This window comes from Nomascus leucogenys, chromosome 25 (assembly GCF_006542625.1).
Source record: "Nomascus leucogenys isolate Asia chromosome 25, Asia_NLE_v1, whole genome shotgun sequence".
Lineage (NCBI taxonomy): Eukaryota > Metazoa > Chordata > Mammalia > Primates > Hylobatidae > Nomascus > Nomascus leucogenys.
Window position 1 is genome coordinate 7,855,635 of NC_044405.1, and position 23,066 is coordinate 7,878,700.

Below are 23,066 nucleotides of genomic sequence, written 5' to 3' on the forward strand. Positions count from 1 at the left end.
CAGGCAATTGCTGGGCAGATGTCTTTGGAGAAGTATTTTTTATGTAAGTTTGTGATGGCCTTTGTGCAAGGCTGCAGTTTTAGCAGTCTTTTTTGATTTTTTTTTGTTATTAGGCACACAGCATGAGAACTTTAATACCCTTCCCAGGTTCTATTTGTCAGGGTTTCTTTCCCTTCCTTTCTCTCTTTTTTCTTTCTTTTTTAAATGTTTTTATTTTCATAGGTTATTGGTGAACAGTGGTGTTTGATTACATGAATAAGTTCTTTAGTGGTGATTTGTGAGATTTTGGTGTGCCCATCACCTGAGCAGTATACACTGCACTCAGTTTGTAGTCTTTTATCCCTCACCCCACTATCCACCCTTGCATTTTGATTCTGACAATTTTCACAATATTCTTTAGTTGGATAATCACCTAGAGTTTTTTTTAACTTTCTGAATTTTTAAATTGATTATTTGTGACTCTTCTCTTTTTTATTGATAAATCTGGCTAGAGATTTATCAATTTTATTGATTTTCTCAAAGGACCAGTTTTGTTTTTGTAGATGTTTTTACATTGGTGTTGTGATTTTTACTTCATTAATATCTATTCTGATCATTAATATTTCTTCTTATTGCTTTAGTTTGAGTTTTATCTATAGTTCTTGTTTTATTGTTTTGGAGTCAATGACAAGGGCATTGATTTTAGATTTTTCTTCTTTGATGTCATGACTTTCTCCCTTAGTATTGCTTTAGCAGCATCACATGAATTCTGATATGTTGTTCTTTTGTTTCCATTCTGTTCAAAATACTTTCTAATTTCACTTTTATTTGGCACATGTATTATTTAGAAGTGTGTTCTTTCTTTCCGTATGATGGAGAGATTTTTTGTAGATCTGTCTGTTAATTTGCTTCTAACTTAATTCCTAGGTTACTTCCAGGGATTACGATCCTCTTTAATTAATCGAGACTTGATTTATGGTCCAACTTGGTAAATATGTCATGCATACATGAGAAGAATATGTGTTTTGCTGTTTTTGATTGGAGTGTTTTATTATTATTAATTAGGTTAAGTTGATTGGTAGTGTTGTGTGAATATTCTATGTCCTCATTCATTCTTACTCTATTTGTTCTCTCAATTGTCAGGAGAATTAAAATTTCTAACTACAATTGTGAATTTTCTTGTATATTAGTTTTAGTTTAATGTAATTTAAAGCTATGTCCTTCTGATAAATTGACACTATTAACATTATAAATTTGTCTTCTTTATACTCAGTAATATTCTTTGCTTTGAATCACATTTTGTATATTAGTATAGTCATTTCATCTTAATTTTGACAAGCATTTGTATGATTTATCTTCTTAACTTCTTTTACTTTTAATCTATTTGTGGTTTAAACTAATAGTTTTTTAATTTTTTTTCTTGCAAGCAGCAAATGATTAGAGCTTGCTTTTAAATGCAATCTGAAAATTCCTGCCTTTTAATTGAAGTATTTAGGCCATTAAATGTAATGTGTTAGTGGTATAGTCAGACTTATGTTTTTCATTATGCTATTTATATTCCATTTGCTTCATCTTTTCTCTCTCATTTTTCCCTCTTTCTGCCATATTTTAGATTAATTATTGCTATTGCTATAAATCAATTTGTTTCTCTTCTATAATTTATTTAGTTATATCTCTTTATTTTGTTATTTTAATGGTTACTTTAACTTGTCACAGTCCAGATGAAAGAGATATTATACCACTCTACACAGTTCATAAGATCATAGAATAATATACAGTGAGTCCTCACCTAACGTCATCATTATATTCTTAAAAACTGACTTCATATGAAACAACATGCAGAAAATGCTTGAATAATGTCATTTAATTCAGTATAGTTTCATTACAATATTGATGAGGATAAAAGTTGGTTTCCTTATATATAGTTTATGTTAAAGTCACACTCACTTTTCAAGAACATATCAATGAGATTAGGTGAGGATTTACTGTACTTTCTCCCTTCTAGGTCTTTATGAAAATGTTGTTATACATTTGACATACACAGTTGATCCTCGAAAAACACAGAGATAAGGAGTGTCAATCCCCATGCAGTTAAAAATCTCCTTGTAACTTTTGATTTTCTAAAAACTTAACTACTAATACCCTACTGTTGACAGGAAGCCTGACCAATAACATAAACAGTCAATTACCACATATTGTGTATGTTATATGTTATATGTTACTGTAGTCTTACAATAAAGTAAACTAGAGAAAGAAAAGCATTATGAAGAAAATTAGAAGAAAAAGAGAATACATTTACTATTCACTAAGTGGAAGAGGATCATCATAAAGATCTTCATTCTTTTTGTCTTCAATTTGCAGGCTAAAGAGGAGGAAAAAGAGGAGTTGTTCTTACTGTTTCAGGGGTGGAAGAGTCAGAAGAAAACCTGTGTGTAAGTAGATCTATGTAGTTTAAACCTGTGTTGCTGAAGGGTCAACTACTGGATGTGTGAATGTGTATGTGTATGTGTGTGTATTATATGTGCGTGTGTGTATGAGAGAGAGAGATATATATAAGTATTTGACATATATGTGCTATAAACTCCACAATATTTTAAGCTGTCAATTACCTTTTAAAGAGATTTAAGGCATGCAACTCATTTATTTATCCCTGTAGTTATAATTTCTGGTGCTTTTTATTCCTTAAGGGTTATCTCATATTTTCATCTGGTATCCTATTTCTTCTGCTTGACATTTACACTTGTTTTAACATTTCTTGTAGTGTGTGTTTGTTAATAATGAATTATTCCAGCATTTGTATATGAAAAAATATATTTATTTCTTTTTCATTTTTAACAAAATTTTATTTGAAACACTCATGCATTCCCAGAGAGTGAATATATTGAGCCCTTTGCTAAGTTTTCCTCAAAACATCTTCTAAGACTAGAAAGACTATAAACACAAAGCAGTGTGTTTAAATTAAATAGGCAGGATTGCTAGTTTCAAAGTCAAAAAACAAGCAGAGAAAAAAATTAGAACTCTGCGAGTAATAGGAATGAAAAATTTGACCTATGATGTGAGATCTTGCTGACCTCTTGAAATCAAGATCTGAGATACTTTTCCTGCTCTGAGTAAAGACTGCAAAAAGGCAGTGATGGATCGTATATAAACTTGATGCTTAATGAGGTGGAACGAAGCAGATACAGCCATGTATCCACAATGTTTGGATATATTTTACAACTGAAATTCAAATCTAATGTGTCTTATTCTCATTTAATATTTCCTATTTCTTAGCTTCTATTTGTCTTCTCATGTTTTTAGGCATCTACGTGGCATTCTATGTAATTTTAGCTTAATCTTGCAGTTCACTAATTTTCAATTCAGCCTCATTTAATGAGCTCTTTAACAAATTCACTGTTTTTAATACAAAATATATAAATATATGTATATGTTATATGCAAATACACATAAATATACATACATTTTTCTGTTTTTTGTTTATTTTGTTTTTTTGTTTGTTTTTTGAGACAGAGTCTTGCTCTGTCGCCAAGCTGGAGTGCAGTGGCACAATCTTGGCTCACTGCAACCTACACCTCCTGGGTTCAAGCCATTCTCCTGCCTCAGCCTCCCAAGTAGCTGGGAATACAGGTGCGCTCCACCACGCCAAGCTAATTTTTGTATTTTTAGTAGAGACGGGGTTTCAGTATGTTGGCTAGGATGGTCTCGGTCTCTTGACCTCATGATCTGCCCACCTCATCCTCCCAAAGTGCTGGGATTACAAGCATGAGCCACGGTGCCCGGCCTGTTTTTTTTTTGTTGTTGTTGTTGTTGTTTTAATTTTCCTTATAAAGCTGACTATTCTTTTCTGTGTATGATGAATTATATATTTTTGTGAACTGATTACTTTACATAGAAAAGGCACAACTTTGTAATAATTATAAATTTAGGATGATGTTTTGTTGTACAAGTCAGACTCAGGATAATGGGAGCAGCTAATTCCCTTATAAGATTATCTAAGATGCATTATTTTGTCACGATGACTTTATTTTTGGTTTATAATTCTATATTTTATTTGTTGGAATTGTAATTTTTAAAATATATCTGTTGGCTTTGAAATTGCTTATCATTTGACACAGGGAATAAAAGTGAAATGGCATAATCATTAGATTTTATTTTTTGGAAGATAAAATTTGGCAGTACTCAAGCCAAAAATACTTGATTAAGACAAATAAGATTACACAATACATAAAGAATCCAATGGCTGGGCGCGGTGGCTCACGCTTGTAATCCCAGCACTTTGGGAGGCCGAGGCGGGCGGATCACGAGGTCAGGAGATCGAGACCACAGTGAAACCCCGTCTCTACTAAAAATACAAAAAAATTAGCCGGGCGTGGTGGCGGGCGCCTGTAGTCCCAGCTACTCGGAGAGGCTGAGGCAGGAGAAAGGCGTGAACCCGGGAGGCGGAGCTTGCAGTGAGCCGAGATTGTGCCACTGCACTCCAGCCTGGGCGACAAAGCGAGACTCCGTCTCAAAAAAAAAAAAAAAGCCAAAAAAAAAAAAAGAATCCAAAGCCATTTTAAAGAAATGAAATAATTCCCAACACATGTATCTTTTATTTATTCTGGGAACATTCAAAATATTCTCTTTCAGTTATTTGAAATGTATTGTTAATGTTAACTATAGTTACCCTACTGATCCATTGAACATAAGTCTCATTTCTTCTAACTGTATATTTGTACCCATTAATCGACCTCTCTTGATCCTCTGCTCCCCTCTATCCTTCCTGGCCTCTGGTAATCACCAATCTAACATTTTCATGAAATCCACTTTGTTAGCTCCCACATATGAATGAGAACATTTGATATTTGTTTTTCTGTGCTTGGCTTATTTCACTTAACCTAATGAGCTTATGACCTCCAGTTCCATCCATGTTGCTTAAAATGACAGAATTATAATTTTTATAGCTGAATAATATTCCGTTGTGAATATATAAAACATTTACTTTATCTATTCTTCCACTGATAAGCACTTAGGTTGATGTCAAATATTGGTTATTGTGAATAGTGCTGTATCTATCTACCCAGTGGTGGAATTAATGGATCATGTGGTAGTTCAAATTTTAGTTTGTGTTATGAAATAAATTTGACTTGGTTGAATATAGTAACGTAGAATAACAGAATGTAATACTTAGTAAATTATATGTTTGGTTATTCGGGCTTTATATAGAGTGACAAGAGACTCACAGGAGAACTTGAATACTCATCCCTAGAAAATTGTATAATTTGTATGTCATGCAAGTATCAATTATTATAAAAATAAGTTCCACTTATTGAGGAATATATGGAAGTATAGGTCAAATATTAAATTTAATGTACATGTTACTGCTAATATTCATTATCTTATTCTCCAAAACAGTAAGTAGAACTTTTTTAGAGCATTATTTTAAAACAGAGTAACTTCACCGTATAGAGGCCTGACAAAAACTACCTCGGCTAGGTGATCAAGATTAGCATGATCAGTGATAAGTCATGTTGGTAGCATGTATTCTGGAAATGATGTGATAGAAATTGAACTTTGCCTTTAAGATCTTCCTCTCCAAACCCATAATCCCATTTTAATGAGAAAAATGTCAGTCAAAATTAATTGGTTGACAATCTGCAAAATACCAGACATGTACTTCTCAAAACTGCTAGGTCATTGAAAACAAGGAAAATCTGAGAAATAGCCAAGAAGAATCTAAGTAAATGTGACAACTAAGATTGGGGTAAATTTCCAAGATAAGATAGATAGCAAATCAGATAAACACATCTCATTTTCTTAATGTTTGATACATTCAACATTCATGGCCTGAAACACAAATGTAATATTACTAAATATTATTTAATTTTATTGATAATTTATTTGTTATATAACAGGAAAATACAGTAGTTTGAAACATATACTCAGCACCTTATTTATTTATTTAATTTTTTGAGACAGATTCTTGCTCTGTCGCCCAGGCTGAAGTGCAGTGGCGCAATCTCGGCTCATTGCAGCCTCTGGCCTCCTGGGTTCAAGTGATTCTCCTGCCTCAGCCTCCCGAGTGGCTGGGACTACAGGCGTGTGCCACCACGCTGGCTTTTTTTTGTTGTTTTTAGTAGAGACATGGTTTTATCATCTTAGCCAGGCTGATCTCAAACTCCAAACCTCAGGCAATCTGCCTGCCTCGGACTCCCAAAGTGTTAGGATTATAGGCATGAGCCACTGTGCCTGGCTAGCACCTTTATTTTAAAACTGGCCTTCAGGAATTTGTTAATAATTTGTAGAACATCACATTTATATCAGCTTCAGCAATGAAATATGAGATAAACTAGAGAATCTTTGTCCAAAACTGCCTAACGGAAAGCCCAGCTGCAGAATTAATTGAATATATTAAAATACAATGCTACTGATCCAACTAGTCAAAATTTATTTGTGTTTCTCAAAAACGTACAGTGGGAGTGAGAGAGAGAGGGGCAGAAACCGAAACATGAAGTTTGGTAAACAGTGCCCTTTTATAATTTTTGAAGATGTATATTTTCTTCATAAATTCTACTGTGCAATTTTATGAGTGACATAAAATGAAAAAAAAAGTCTAATACCTGATTTAATGGTAAGAGAAGAGGCTTTAGTGTTAGTTGGGCATAACTTCTTAATATTTATGAATTCCATAATCACTGACCACTTCAACAAACTAAAAAATCAATTTTATGAAATCTTTAGCATAATTTTCCATTTTTAGGTTTAAAGTGGTTTGTAACTTTATTCTGTTTATCATAATGTTATATGTTATTTTCTTCGAGCTTTGAAATGGACTTGAATAATAAAATAATGATAATATAAGAAAAAGATTGTGCAACCTTTTAATTTCTATAATATCTAGTGTAATTATAAAAAAATACTTGAAGGTGTTTTAACATCAGAGTTTGTTGAGGTTGTCAGGCTAAGACGTTGCAGTACCCCGCATTCTTCACACCCAGCATCCTTCTCCAATGTCTGATCTCACTTGGCTGATAGATTTATTATGTTAAATAGCTATCCAAAACATTTTGCAGGTTCACATTCTCCTCCCATAATCCATTAATAAAGAAACATTAATTAAAATATCTGCAGTTTATGTAAGCTCTTACCTTACGAGAATGCTGTCACTCTGTCCTTCACCAGGTCAATGGCAGAAAAAAGTAACCAGAAAAGCCTAGTTAAGACTTGTTTACATCTCTCTCCCTTGACTACTCACCCCTCAAAGTTATTCTTTCTACTGAATTTTGTAGACTGGCACTACCAACTAACCAAAAACAGAAACTTGGATATTATTCCTGTCACTTCTTGCCCCTTCCTGGCCATTATTTGGGAACATTGCACATAATAGCCACTCAATTAACATCTATTAAAACAATAAAGAAATACAGCACTGATTTCATACAATATCATCTTGGTACCTGGATTTTCCACTTGACAACGCTGTGAAATAATTTGAGATTATAATCCATAATTGAGAGGTGAAGCCAGCTGGGCTTCTGGGTCGGGTGGGGACTTGGAGAACTTTTCTGTCTAGCTAAAGGATTGTAAACACACCAATCAGCACTCTGTGTCTAGCTAAAGGTTTGTTAATGCACCAATCAGCACTCTGTAAAAACGCACCAATCAGCACTCTGTGTCTAGCTAAAGGTTTGTAAACACATCAATCAGCACTCTGTAAAAACGGACCCATCAGCACTCTGTAAAATGAACCAGTCAGTGCTCTGTAAAATGGACCAATGAGCAGGGCATGGGCGGGGCCAAATAAGCGAATAAAAGCTGGCCACCTGAGCCAGCAGCAGCAACCCCGTCGGGTTACACGCTGTGGAAACTTTACTTTTTCGCTTTTCACAATAAATCTTGCTGCTGCTCACCGTGTGGGTCTGCACTATCTTTATGAGCTGTAACGCTCACTGCAAAGGTCTGCAGCTGTACTCCTGAAGCCAGCGAGACCACAACCCCACTGGAAGGAAAAAACAACTCCGGATGCGCTACCTTTAAGAGCTGTAACACTCACTGCGAAAGTCTGCGGCTTCACCCCTTAAGTCAGCGAGACAACAACCCCACGGGAAGGAAGAAACAACTCCAGATGTGCTACCTTTAAGAGCTATAACACTCACTACGAAAGTCTGAGGCTTCACTCCTGAAGTCAAGGGAGACCAAGAACCCACCGGAAGGAAAAAACTCCAGGCACATCTGAACATTGGAAGGAACAAACTCTGGACACACTGTCTTTGAACTGTAACACTCACCGCGAGGGTCTGTGGCTTCATTCTTGAAGTCAGCGAGACCAATAACTCACCAGAGGGAACCAATTCCAAACACATAATGGTTACTGTTTAACATCTGCCATTATGCTTAGATGATAATAGTTATTGGTTATTTCAGAATGTGATGTAACCAGTGTTAAATGGTGACCTCATCTCCTAAATTATATACTGTTACGTTCCATTACTCAACCTGTTCATCTAAAATAATATGTCAGTATTTTCCCATGAATAATTTGAGCACTTTTACATATTCTGCATGAAGAGTAGTCAGGAATGAGTCAGACTATTTCTGTCATTGATTTTTTTGTGTTCTGTCAAATTGTAGAGAAGACTTTGGAGTGCACGGAACAAAAACAAAACTGTTTATAGCATGACTGGATCTTTAGGTAATATCAAGTTGTCCTGACAGCTTTTTCTGTGATGCTCTTACTCCTCCAGTACTGCCACAAGGCTGGCCCCTGGCATCCCTCCACATCACTGCTTACAAGTTGTGTCATCTGAGAGCATTTTCCACATCCATTTTTTCTACAATACACATCTCCCATGTATCATCATTTCATGTTCCTACCTTGAAATTTTTAAAATTGCATTGGTTATTTTAAATTAGAAGAACATCTTTTTTTAACTTACTCATTTTTGGTCTCACCACGAAAATTTAAACTACATGAAGACATGGACTACTCTATCTTTGGTATCCATACTAATTCCCTGACAGGGTCATACTTACCTACGTGATGAATCGGCTTTATGTTAAAGCACACGTCTTTTGATTCAGAAAATGATATCAATCCAGAATAGAGATCATTTGACCATAAATTTATTTGGATCATATGGGTAAGTTATTTGACTGAAATAAACCCTCCAAATATGTATTTCCTCAGGTTATACAACAGTCCAACAAAGTGTAAAGAACAATTTTGAAAAATGTAAAGTCAAATTTATCTCTTACAATGCTGAAGTTTTTTCTTAAAGTGAGGAAATTTCAGTATAAGATTCAGACAGAAAACTTGATTACAAGGAGCAGGCAGAATGTAAGACAATGGAATATAAGACAGTGAAACGGGACTGTTAACGCCTTAGCTACAAAGATAGCAGTTGTTTAAAATTGATAGCCACTTGCTAAGTGGGAATGAAGGCTAAATATTGTCTTATGTTTTGTTTTTGAAGAAAATTAAAACCTAGATATCAATTTAAAGGCCCTATGAATTCAAGTTTTGGAAGTTAACTTTAAACTTTGTGAACAGGCTAAACAACGAAGAGGACTATAACCCGTAGGTCTTCAATTTTTAGCCACACAGCTACATGCTCTTATCAATCAACTTAGGGTCCTTTTGGAATTATTTTTACTCACATACACATTATTTTGAGGGCCATACTAAGACATAACACATAAAATTCACTTTTGTGGTTTTTATTGTAATAATTAAGCAGCATTGTTTATAACCTTAATGTATATTCTTTGAAAAACAACACAGTCCTTAGTATTTTTCCCTTCAGAAATTGATTTTTTCATTTTTACAAACATTGTGAATTAAGTAATAATGTTCCACTTTGTGATGGCTTCAGAGAAGCCATCTCTAAGAATCTCAATAGCATATATGAATATAATGACAGAAATATCAGATAACTTTAATGTATTGCATCAGTAAATCTTAACTGAACTTGTGATGTACTCCAAATAAACCTCTAAAATATTAGCCTTGAACTCCTGGGCTCAAGCAATCCTCCTGCTTCATCCTCCTCAGTAGCTAAGACTACAGCATGCCACCACACTTAGCTTTTTTTAAATTATTTTTTGTGGAGACAGAGTCTTGCTATTTGCCCAGATTGGTCTCAAACTCCTGCCCTCAAGCAATCTTCCCATCTCAGCCTTCTAAAGTTCCGGGATTAGCATAAACTACCATGCCCAGCTCTTTGCCCATGTTTAAATCAGCCTATTTGTTTGCTCGATTTTGAGATGTTTGAGTTCCTTATATATATCTTGATAGTTGCCCCTATTCAGATGTATGATTTGAAAATATATCCTACCATTCCATAGGTTTTTCTCTTCACTCTGTTGATTGTTTTCTTGAATATGCAGAAGTTTTTTAGTTTAATAAAATCCCATGTGCGTATTTTTGGCTTTTGTTGCCTGTGCTTTTGAGGATTTATCCATAAAATCATTGCCCAGCCCAAGGTCATGGAGCTTTTCACCTAAGTATTCTAGTAATGTTACAGTTTCAGTTTACATTTAAGTCTTTGATCTATTTTGAATTGATTCTCATCCTATGTTCTCAGTGCTGGCAAAGGTTGTTAGAGTCTTCAGTGGTGATGACTGCTGTGGTCCTCCTGATCTCTTATTCTCCCACCAAGGTAGTTGTGGCTGAAGGGATCCCTCTTGGCAGTAGGTCTGGCATGCAAGTCCACTTGCAGTAGTGGTGTTATCAGTGTGTGATGAGTAGCAGCTATGGAGTGGTCACACAGCTGCAGTCTGAATTATGGTATGAGTAGAGGAAACTATGGCTTTCGGATCTGCAGTGGTAATGTCCCTGGCGTCCAGGGTACATGCAGCCCCACTGCCATGTTGGTAACTATATGTGATGTGCATATGCTTATGAAGCAGCCAGGGAGCCAAGAGCAGGAGCGCAGTTATGTGCAGAGTTACAGTGACTCTGGTGTTGGGGTGGATTTTAGCTCTTCACAGTTGCTGAGCTGGTGCCTGGAGCACAGGCATGCTCAGAGAGACCTTGGTTTCAGGCCTGGATTGATAACTAGCTCCCTCACCATATTGATGGCTCTGGTTTCAGAAATGTGGGTGTTTGCAGAGCCCAGGTCTGGAGTGTAAGCACTCAAGAGGTAGCCACGGCTTTGGGATTGGGCCCAGTGGGGTTGGGAGAGATGGCAGGTCCTTACCCAAAGTGGCTGAACAGTGTCTGCTTCTTAGGGAGTTTGGAAAAGATGCCTGGGGTTCCTTGGCAGGAATAGCTGTTGGTTAACTTAGTGGCAGAAGATGCTGGTGTCTTTTGCAGAGCAGGCTGCCAAGAACTATGGTGGTACCTGCTGTGTGGCTGACACCAATAGCCTCTGACTTTCTTCTTTCTTCCTATCCATTTTCTAGCATCTCAGGCATGCCAATATAACCAGAAATCATATCTATGTAGATATTCTTTGGTGATTTGCTGCACTGTGTATGTTACAGAAGATTCTTTAATAGGACTTTGAGCCCTCTCAAGGTTATTTTGGTTTGAGGGTAGCTCTGTCTGTGTTTATGTGTGTGTATGTACGTGTGTCTCTGTGTGTGTATTTAAGGGGGTTGAAGGTTGGTATCTCCTACTCTGCCATCTTGGTGATGTTATACCTTCTTCTGCTTCAAAATGTATGTATATTGTTTGATCCTAATGGGATCAGCGTTTCATTCCACAAGAATGTCTCACCTTCTCAATGTTGTGTGTTTGAAAAGGAATTATCAATTTGTTTTTTGACCACTATTTTTTGAGCCCCTAACCAATCAAAGTGATTTGTAAGTCAATTCATTTAATCTAAAAACAACTCATAAGTATTATTATGTGTATTTTACTTTAGAGTAAAGCAAGTCTTAAAGGAGTTAACAACTTACCTAGTATTATCAAGTATGGGGAGGAGAGCCAAATTCTAAACAAGGGATTTCTGACTTGAAAACACATCCTTTTAATCCTCTCCTTATGAAAATGCTGGGTGTCTAATTCAGACCCTGAAGTCCACAACTGCAAATGAGGTTCTTGCTATCCAAAAAGTGATAGACATTAACAGAGACAGCAAACTTCAATAATTCAGAATATGTGTACTGTCCCGGCTGCCTCGTATATTCTTTTCATATCAAAACTATTAAGATTTATGATCTATTAGCTTCCATCTTCTCTATTCTTCAAAAACACTCCATCGTTATGATGTTTTCCATGCATTACTTGCCCTAGGTCTCCTGATAACAAAGTAATATCTCATATTGCCTTGTTCCGACCACATAAAGGTTTCTGGCCCATAAGAAGTGCTTAGTAAATATTGTTATTTGCTTATCTGATTCTTCACCTGGCAGCTTGCAATTATTTTTATTATTTCATTTTCAAAATATCCTGTGAATAATTGAATTGATTTTTATGTCTCTGTTCCTGACTCTATTTCCATTGCGTCAGGAATTAAAATGTTTAATACAAATGGACTCCTTTATTACTGTGAATTCCAACGGGAGGGAACTTTCAGACTGATAGTGTTGAAGCTGAGAGCGCTCCTTAAGGTAGGCTGATATAATTACTATCCTTATAGGTCATTGTTGCACTATTATTGTTTTCTATTTCCTGTAGACTCCGCAAGAGAATTTCAGATGTCCGTGTGGTAAGTTGACCTTAAGTGTACAAATTCTCACTATTATTTTTCTGAGTTCAAAAATGTAAAAATTATGTAGATACTTTTTATTAAACTGATTTTATAGCAAACAATATATTAGTAAGTAGAATCATGGATGCAACTTTTTGAAAACAATGTTTTATTACTCGTGATTCTATTTTTTCACACACATACTCATAACATAATGTGCACAACTGTCACTGAGACTCCAAAACACTGATCTAATAAAAAGTTTAACAGATAATAAGATCTCAAGACATTTGAAGCATGTGGTTTAACTTTATTGATTCACTGAAATAGCAGCCACCACTGCCCTCAGATTATAGATCCAATGAAACTAATGGCATATCCATGAAAGGTTTAAACCCCCTCCCTTAGTGATTTGAAAACCAAAAAAATACATACAGAATATGTAATACTCTATTTTAGTACCTTATATTATAATCACAAAAAATCATAGCATTTTTCTTTCAGAAATAACTTATGAAATAGTGAAAAATAATTAGGTAATACAACTAATTTATCCTAGCTGCCAAACTGTCCTTTAGCCTATATAGTAATACAATTTGGAATTAAATGCAGAACTTCAAGATGTAGTACTAAATATTTTAGGACCATATCAGCTGATCACAAGCTCAAATGCATACGGTGTTAAATCATAACGAATATGATCACTTTAAAGTGTATGTATACTTTAGTTTTAATAGCAGAAACAAAAATAACCTATTGAATATAATCTTTTTTTCTAATATTCCAGAATTTACATGGCAAAGTACTTTGTAATTTTGCTTGAAATGTCCAGTAAATCAGAAGAGAATGACTGAATAAGCACATTTATGTGTGCGTGTGTGTGTGTGTGTATGTTAAAAATATAAATCAATTATTCTTAAGAATACCAAAGTATGAGAACAGAACACTATATTACAGTTTGATAAAATCTTTATCACTTAATAATGCATACCAACTTGAACTCGTGCTACATTATAATTTTTTTCATTCATCAATGACTAACCAATATGTCATTAAATAAAGAACCTAATGTTGTTATGTATCTTCATTTAAAATAAACATAAAAATATGTTAAAGGAATACTTGTTCAAAGCATAAAATTTATTTGAAATGCAAAAATTGAACAAATAAACTTATTACTTTTGTGGATGAATTCACTGCTTACCAGAATTGAATCAATTGAATACATTTATCTTACAAAAGAAATGCTCCAGTAAACAGTGAATAGCTCATTTTAACGTTGTAAAGGTTACAAAAGTCGCCATGCTGTGCTACAGAGAAACATTTAATATAGTGAAAAAGAAAAAACAGAAATCATCTTTACCAACAATTACTACAATTTTCATTGCAATGTCAGAGGTGTTTTTTGAAATAACTTTTTTTTTAAATAGGATAAACGCTTATCCCTGCTGAGATTGGGCAGTGCACTGGAGTGTTACATAAAGAAAATCTATTGGTCTTTTAGTTGTGGAAATGGGTTCTATATTCCAGAGAAATGCAGCTGTAAAATACTAAAAGTAAATTGAACTAAAGGAATTTCTTCCCACAACCCATGTCAAACAAGTGAGAGGCATATTTAATTGCTGTTTGAATCATTTATAACTATTGTCATGATGTAATGTATCCTGGCAATTACAGCCAGCTTTTTTCATTAGGTTTTCAGACTTAATTTCAGAAAATGAATTCATATTTAAAGCACAGAGCACCTGGTTTATGACTAAGCATTGCATCAATACAAACAATTGGACTGTTTGATGAGAGGAACATGCTTCTGGATTTAGTTGGCATTTTGTGACTACGGCTGCTAATTGCTAAATGGCTTGGCTGGTTTGACAAACTGACAATGATCCATGTATTTAAACTCTCTTTTTAGCTCTGTAGATCCTGCTCTGTATTGAGTATGAGTTTTCAGAGTTGTTCCAAAGCCCAAATAACAGAAATTTATAGTAATTTAGAATAGTTTTAGAAACAAAATGTGAGTTTTCAAAGTTGTTTTAAAGCCCAAACAAATTAGAAATTTGCAGAGTAATTTAGAATAGTTTTAGGAACAATAGTGGCTAAGGTTCGGACTGTAAACTAATTGGTTCATATCTTTGTAAGGACTTCAGAGGGCAAAAATTAGGATCAGAAATTCAAAGTGAAAATACCTTCAGAAAGTCTTAAAAATAACACAGGAATATTATTATTAGATGGTTACATTAATGGTATTTGCGATTTGTTTATCAACAAGTTCTATGTTTATGTTTCAACATATGTAATTCAGTCTTCCCAAGAAAAAAATATACTTATTTTTACATAGATATATTGATTAAAGGAATTACGTATTTATGTTTCTAAAACACTTTCTTACCTATAATCTCATTTAATATCTACAACAGCATAAAGTAAATATTGTTGTTATTAGTATACTATTTATAGATTAGACACAGAAAAAAATATTTTAAATGTCTTCCTGAACTGTTCCTTTATTTATTTCCCTTCTTCTCTAAGTCTAGTTTGAGGGTCCATAGCATCTGCATCTCCGGGAAGCTTGTAAGAAATGCAGAATATTGGGCTCTATCAAATAACTACTGCGTTAGAATCTGAATTTTTAATAAGACCCCTAAGTGGTTCATATAGACATTAACGTTTGAATAGCAGTGATGTAAATTACATAAAGGTAATCTTTTAGTGGTTTGAAAATAAATATTGGCCTCTAATATTAAACCTTCATCCTATGCACGATGGCACAGAGCAGACCTCATTCACAACATATAAACCCATATTTTCCTGGACATATAACTGGGTCACATTTCTATACTGTGGTTAGCATATCAGGAGACACATTAATAATTAGTATTCCCTGAACTACATAATCCAGAAGAGAATATAAAACCGTATCAAGTTACATGGAAAACAGGGATACTAGTAATTAAGTGGTTTAAAAGTGGTAGAAAAAATTAAGGACTACCGCGTGCTAAGCCAGCTTACCATGCATTGGTTATTGATTTGCAATTTTTGCTATTTGAATGAGCCTGGTAAGACAGAACGTTCAGGCACCAGGTTAAGCGAAACAACTTTATTATTCACAGATAGGTAACAAGGGACAATGGAAGCCTAGGATTTATGGCAAGCTGATCCTGCAAGGCTCAGCAGAACTTCCCAGGGTAAATGGACTCTTGTCTGCATGTGCTCCATGTTGCACCACAGCTGAGACACCCCAAAAGCAATGAGCTGTGGGTTTTATGCCCAGGGGTCACTGAATTCATTGGGCTACAGTGTTGAGGTGTATCCCGTTCTAAGGACAGAACAGAGCCCAGGCTGTTGCAAGTAGTTCCTCCTTATATCAGGATGTTGCATTCCTAGAACACTCTACATTATTCTGAGAAGTACAAGCAGGAAAGGAGGGGAAAGAGCTAGGCTGGTTATGGCCATCTGGGAAACTGTCCTGCATGAAGACACACACACGTACACACAAACACACACACACAGAGAGAAAGAGAGAAAGAGAAATTACAATCAGCTGAATTAAACAAGAATTGTTAAGAAAGCTTAATTTGAATTTGAAATTGAAGATAAATACAATGTCAACAGATACCTAAGAAATGTTTCCTAGGGTGTAAGCAAAAGTCCAGATGTAAGGGAAAGGTATTTTTGTTTCGCTTTTTTTCCCTTGGGTAAATAAGTAGTCTGTTAGCTCAACTATGTTACACAATGGAAAGTTAAGAAATTCGACTGGTAGGCCGGGCACTGTGGCTCACGTCTGTAATCCCAGCACTTTGGGAGGCTGAGGTGGGTGGATCATGAGGTCAGGAGTTCAAGACCAGCCTGGCGAAGATGGTGAAACCCCGTCTCTACTAAAAATACAAAAATTAGCCAGGCGCTGTGGCAGGCATCTCTAATCCGAGCTACTCGGGAGGCTGAGGCAGAGAATTGCTTGAACCCGGGAAGCAGAGGTTGCAGTGAGCCAAGGTGGTGCCCTTGCACTCCAGCCTGGGAGACGGAGTGAGACTCTGTCTCAAAAATAAAATAAAATAAAAAGAAATACAACTGATAAAGTAAATGGGGTGATATTTGATTAAGAGTCTGGAAATCTCCTTAAGGTGTTTCCACTTTATTAGGTATCGTGATTCTTTAATGATTTTCACTAAGAGACTGATGTGATTTTAACAAGGTTTTCACAAGATCTGTGCATTGTTTGTAAAAAGAATGCTACAAAGGATAGAGAAAATGTTGAAGAAACAGCTTTCTCTTGAACCATTCAGGATATGAATGGGGATAGTGGTAGTAAGAGTAGATGAAAAGATTATTAAAAATAAATGTTGGAAATGGAGAACTACAATATTGAGTGCCAATTGGGTAAGATAAATGAAGAAGAACACCAAATAAAAGTTAACTAAGTGGGTTTTAATTTTGCTTGAGAGATAATGGGCAAGCCATGAACAGAAATTAACAAATCAGAAAAAAATCAGTTTGGGACATATTGATATAAATTTGTCAGCTTTAGGATATTTAGTGTGTCTATGTTTCTATGATAATGAATGAGAGGAGAAAAATATATCATTTATGTATCTGAGAGTTATCAATAAAAAAAAATTTAGCTGTTGGCCAGGTGTGGTGGTTCACGCCTGTAATCCCAGCACTTTGGGAGGCCAAGGCGGGCAGATCACGAGGTCAGGAGATCAAGACCAGCCTGGCCAACATGGTGAAACCCCGTCTCTACTAAAAATACAAAAATTAGCCAGGCGTGGCGGCATGTGCTTGTAGTCCCAGCTACTCAGGAGGCTGAGGCAGGAGAATTGCTTGAAACCAGGAGGCAGAGGCTATAATGAGAGGAGATCGCACCACTGCACTCTAGCCTGGGCAGCAGCACGAGACTCCATCTCAAAAAAAAAAAAAAAATTAGCTGTAACTGTGGAAGTGGATGACATTCTAGTGAAACCAAAGGGACAGGAGGGTAAGGATACATTTTAGTCTTCTTTACCCTTTTCTGGCTATGATGCTATCAGCATCCCAGTCAAAACTCTTACTGATTTTGAACTTTATTACATCTAATTATGGCATCCTGTTTTTTCACAGTTAAAAAAGTTGTTAAAAGCTGGCTTTCCTCACTCTAATAAATGTAACAAAACAGCAAGGTCCACTGCCACATCCATTCTTTCTTCTCTCCTAAGTACAGAACTTGCTTTCCCTGTGGCATTAATAGCTTCCCCTACACCCCCCAAAAATTTCTGCAACTTTCTTTGCTGCAGCGAGTGTCATGTAACACAATTTTTTACCAATAAGATAAAGGAAGGTGTTCTTGGGAGCCTTTTAAGGAGACTGTATTGATTTGACATGAGCTTCATTTGTGTTTTACCATCTTTCTTATGAAATATCAACTTTATGGCTGGATTTCTGGCTGCCACCTTTCAAATATAAAAATGAGGACACAACAAATGAACAGATGCAAATGATGGTAAAAGGGACTGATTTGCTTTGAAAATATGTTGATGCCACAGCATCCATCCTAGATTTCCTTTTTAAAATTTTTATAAATATGCTTTTTGGTTACATGTATGTTTCCTTTAGAAAAGTGTCTGTTCATGTCCTTTGCCCATTTTGGATTTTTTTTATTGTAAATTTGTTTAAGTTCCTTATAAATGCTAGATACTAGACCTTTGTTATATACAAAGATTGCAAATATTTTCTCCCATGCTGTAGGTTGTCTGTTTACTCTGTTGATAGTTTCTTTTGCTGTGCAGAAGCTCTTAAGTTTAATTAGAACCCATTTGTTGATTTTTGCTTTTGTTGCAATTGCTTTTGGCATCTTCATCATGAGATTTTTGCACATTGCTATGTCCCGAATTGTATTGCCTAGGTTGTCTTCCAGAGTTTTTATAGTTTTGGGTGTTATATTTAAGTTTTTAATCCATCTTGAGTTGATTTTTGTATATGGTGTAAGGAAGGGTCCAGTTTCAATTTTCCACATATGGCTAGCCAGTCACCCAAGCACCATTTCTTCAACAGAAACTTTTTTCTGCATTGCTTGTTTTTGTCAGCTTTGTTGAAGAGCAGATGGTTGTAGGTGGGCAGCCTTATTTCCGGGCTCTGTATTCTGTTCCATTGTTCTATGTGTCTGTTTATGTGCCAGTACAATGCTGTTTTTGTTACTGTAGCCCTGTAGTATAATTTGAAGTCTGATAGCATTAAGTTTCAGAAAAAAAGCTCAATATCACTGATCATTAGAGAAATGCAAATCAAAACCACAGTGAGATACCATCTCATACCAGTCACAATGGCTATTATTAAAAAGAACAGATACTGGCGAGGTTACAGAGAAAAGGGAACACTTGTACACTGTTGATGAGAGTTTTCATAAGTTCAAACATTGTGGAAAGCAGTGTGGCAATTAATCAAAGAGCTAAAAACAGAAAATTCGACCTAGCAATCCCATTACTGAGTATATACCCAAAGGAATATAAATCATTCTTCCATAAAGACACACACACACATATGTTCATTGCAGCACTATTCAAAATAACAAAGGTGTGGAATCAACCTAATGCCATCAGTGCTGATTGGATAAAGTAAAACGTGGGAGGCTGGGCGCGGTGACTCAAGCCTGTAATCCCAGCACTTTGGGAGGCCGAGGTGGGCAGATCACGAGGTCAGGAGATCGAGACCATCCTGGCTAACACGGTGAAACCCCATCTCTACCAAAAATACAAAAAATTAACCGGGCGTGTTGGCGGGCGCCTGTAGTCCCAGCTACTCGGGAGGCTGAGGCAGGAGAATGGCGTGAACCCAGGAGGCGGAGCTTGCAGTGAGCCGAGATCGCGCCACTGCACTCCAGCCTGGGCGACAGAGAAAGACTCCGTCTTAAAAAAAAAAAAGTAAACGTGGGACATATGCACCATGGACTACTTCACAACCATAAAAAAGGAGATCGTGTCCTATGCAGGAACATGGATGGAGCTAGAGGTCATTATCCTTAGCAAACTAATGTAGAAACAGGAAACCAAATAATGCATGTTTTCACTTGTAAGTGGGAGCTAAATGATGAGAAAACATGGATACAAAGAGAGAACAACAGCCACTGAGGCCAACTTGAGGACAGAGAGTAGGAGGAAGGTGAGAATCAGAAAAAATAACTATTGGGTACTAGGCTTAATACTCGAGTGATGAAATAATCTGTAAACCAAACCACCATGACGTGCATTTACCTGCATAACAAATCTGCATATGTATTCTTGAACCTAAAATAAAAGTAAAAAAAATGAAGTTCTTACAAATAAAACAATTTTTAAACATAGATGGAGATGGAGGCCATTATCCATTGCAGAATAATGCTAATGCAAGAACAGAAAACCAAATATCTCATATTCTCACTTATAAGTGGGAGCTGCATGATGAGAACACATGGACACGTAGAGGGAAAAAACACACACGGGGCCTATTGGCAGGTGGAAGGTGGGAGGAGGGAGAGGATCACGAAAATACCTAATGGGTACTGACTTTAAACTTGGGTGATGAAATAATCTGTAAAACAAATCCCCATGACAAATGTTTACCTATGTAACAAATCTGTGCTTGTACACTTGAACTTAAAATAAAAGTTAAAACAATTACGTAAACAACTGTTTCTCTTAGCCAAGTTCAATTCCTAATTGATAAAATTAATTCAATGTGTTTTTGACCCTATCTTAGACAATCTGAATGTGCAGACTCTATATCATTATGGGCAATGTGTACATTTCAAGGGAAAGGAATGTTGCTTTACCACACTGGGCTGCATAATCAATGTGGCTTAACAATGTGTTAAACTAGGTGTACATTGTAAAGAAAGGTGTGGTTTTTAGATGACAGGTGTATTTATCACGGTAGTATTACTTCAGTTTCTGTTCCAATTGTCTTATGTTGGTAGGAGCAAACATGAATGCCATCTTAGCAACCACAGCATCAAATACAGCTACCAGCTGAGAAAGCATAACATCCTAAAGTTCCTTGATTTTATATTCCTATCATGCTGGGCTACTGCGCTGTGAAATGCATGCAGATCTATTAGGGGGTGATAAAAAGCAACATGATTAACTGGTGATTTATATCCTTTGAGATTGACAGCATATAGAGAATAGTGACAAATGGGGGATCTAGTTGGATTGAGAAAGGTTATACTAAAAATAAAAAGCCTGATTACTTATCTTGTGTAATTCATCATTCTTACCTTCATCAGTTATCTCCCCTTCTCCCTGCACAGTAACCAGTGACGCTAACTCCCACCCTCACTCCCAAAAAAGTACATGCTTGACTTACATGACTTGTACTATTAGAGCAAATTCAAGTTTTACTGTTCAGGAACATATGAAAGTCCCCGAATTATACTCTGCAAATGATGATATTATAAAAATATTCAAATTGTATGGGGGAATTTAAAAAGTCCCACTCATATTGCAAGTGCATTTGCCTTATCCATTCAAAACCCCAGTCAAACATAACTAGGAGCTGATATATCAATGCACCAAACAATCCAGGTGAAAAAATTATCTGACTTTTATTTAAAAATGTGCAAAAATAAAAAAATTCAGATTTTTGAACACCATACTAGACCGACTGCATCAGCATATTTAGAGGTGGTAACTAAACATTTTAAGTTAAAGTAAAACAAAATGAAGATTCTTTTAGTTGGTCTTGGTTTTTTAGAAACAATGATAGCTATGTAATAAACTATTTTAGTATTTCAAAATTTGGGCACCTTTGCATTTTCACCATTACATAAAAATTCATTAGTTTAATATTGTCATGAAGGCTTTTCCAAATACTTCAAAATCTTATTTTGAAACTAAGTAATTTTGCAATAATTAGCACTCTTCAGTCTCATGTAGTAAAACTCGTGAGCATAATTATCAGCGTCAGCAATTTCTAAAAATTTGTTAAACTTACTTTTAAGCATCAGAATCAATTCAGCATATTCTCTTCAAACATTCCAAACAAACTGATTTTTACTTTTTTTTAATAAATGGTATTCAAATTTTTAAGATTGTATTTAAATTGTCAGAAATGAGGGCAATATTGCAAACTCTCGAAGGATATAGAATCTCATAAGCACAAATGAATCTATTTTAATGATGGTTAGTTGGTGGAGGCTTCAGATGATTTCAATTGTGTTGTTATCTCTGTTGTCTGCATGACCTAATAGCAGAAGAACTTCACTGTGCGAGAAGAAAGAAAAGAAGGAAGGTAGAGAATGGAAGAGAGAGAGAGAGAGAGAGAGAAAGAAAGAAAGAAAGAAAGAAAGAAAGAAAGAGAGAGAAAGAGGAAAGAGAAAGGATGAAAGAAAAAGAAAGAAAGAAAGAAGAAAAGAAAAGAAAAGAAAAGAGAAGAGAGAAATAGAGAAAGGAAGGAGGGGAAAGAAAGAAAAGAAAAGAAAGAAAACTTATGACCTAAGGAACATGCTTTCTGACTGGGAATTGGATTCCACAACTCAACTGCATCATCTGCCTGCTGGTCATCAGAACCCACAGAAAATAACTCACCATCCTCGATATAAACCTAAGAATTTATGTGTATTCCTCAGAGATGAACCTGCAGAGTGGGTTGGAACATTTACAATTCATAACATGCCATTGTTCGTACTGGTAATCAAACCAGTTTAACTGCTGAAGAATAAGATCACCGCAATCATTATCAAAGATGCAAATAAACAGAGAATTAGAATGACAGTAATACTCTGTCAAGAGGTTCCATGGTAATATGATTTGTTGTTATACAGCAATTCCTGTACCACATCTTGTGATGTTTTCATGAACCAGTTCTAAAAGGAATTTAATATGCAAATATGCCAGCAGAATTGAGAATACAGCACATACCTAGTGCTTAATTTTAAATATGCATGAAGCATAATATCTTCATGTTTAATTCTACTATAATTTTGGGGGGTTATATTTCCACATTCAATTTTTATATTTCTTCTTTTTATTATTAACATACAGATATGAGAGTAATTTCCTGAAGAATAACTTTCAAGGCTTCTCCCTTGACAAAGATAAAGTTGTTATTACAGGGCATGACTAAAGTAATCTCCTTTCTGTTGATTCACTAGCACACAATGTGATTTTCTCTTAAAATTTTTATCAAGATTATTTATGCACGATACGGGCTTAACAACCCATAGTGATAAGTGAAAATACAAAAGGGCATTTTACCATGAACATATAAAGGTGCTAAACTTATTTCAAGGTACATCAATAATTTATTTAAGGCAATCTTCATAAAGTTAGGACACTAGTTTTGTTTTTATTGTTATGCAAAACTGCTTGTCTAAAACTCATTTTTAAAGGATAATATTGTAGGAGTTTTAATGGAAACATACAAGTGGATTATTTAATTTATTTTTAATTAATGTACTTATTATTCTCATGTCTTATGATGTAGATTAATCTTTCTCTTTATATACCTGATACATATTTCCTGAGT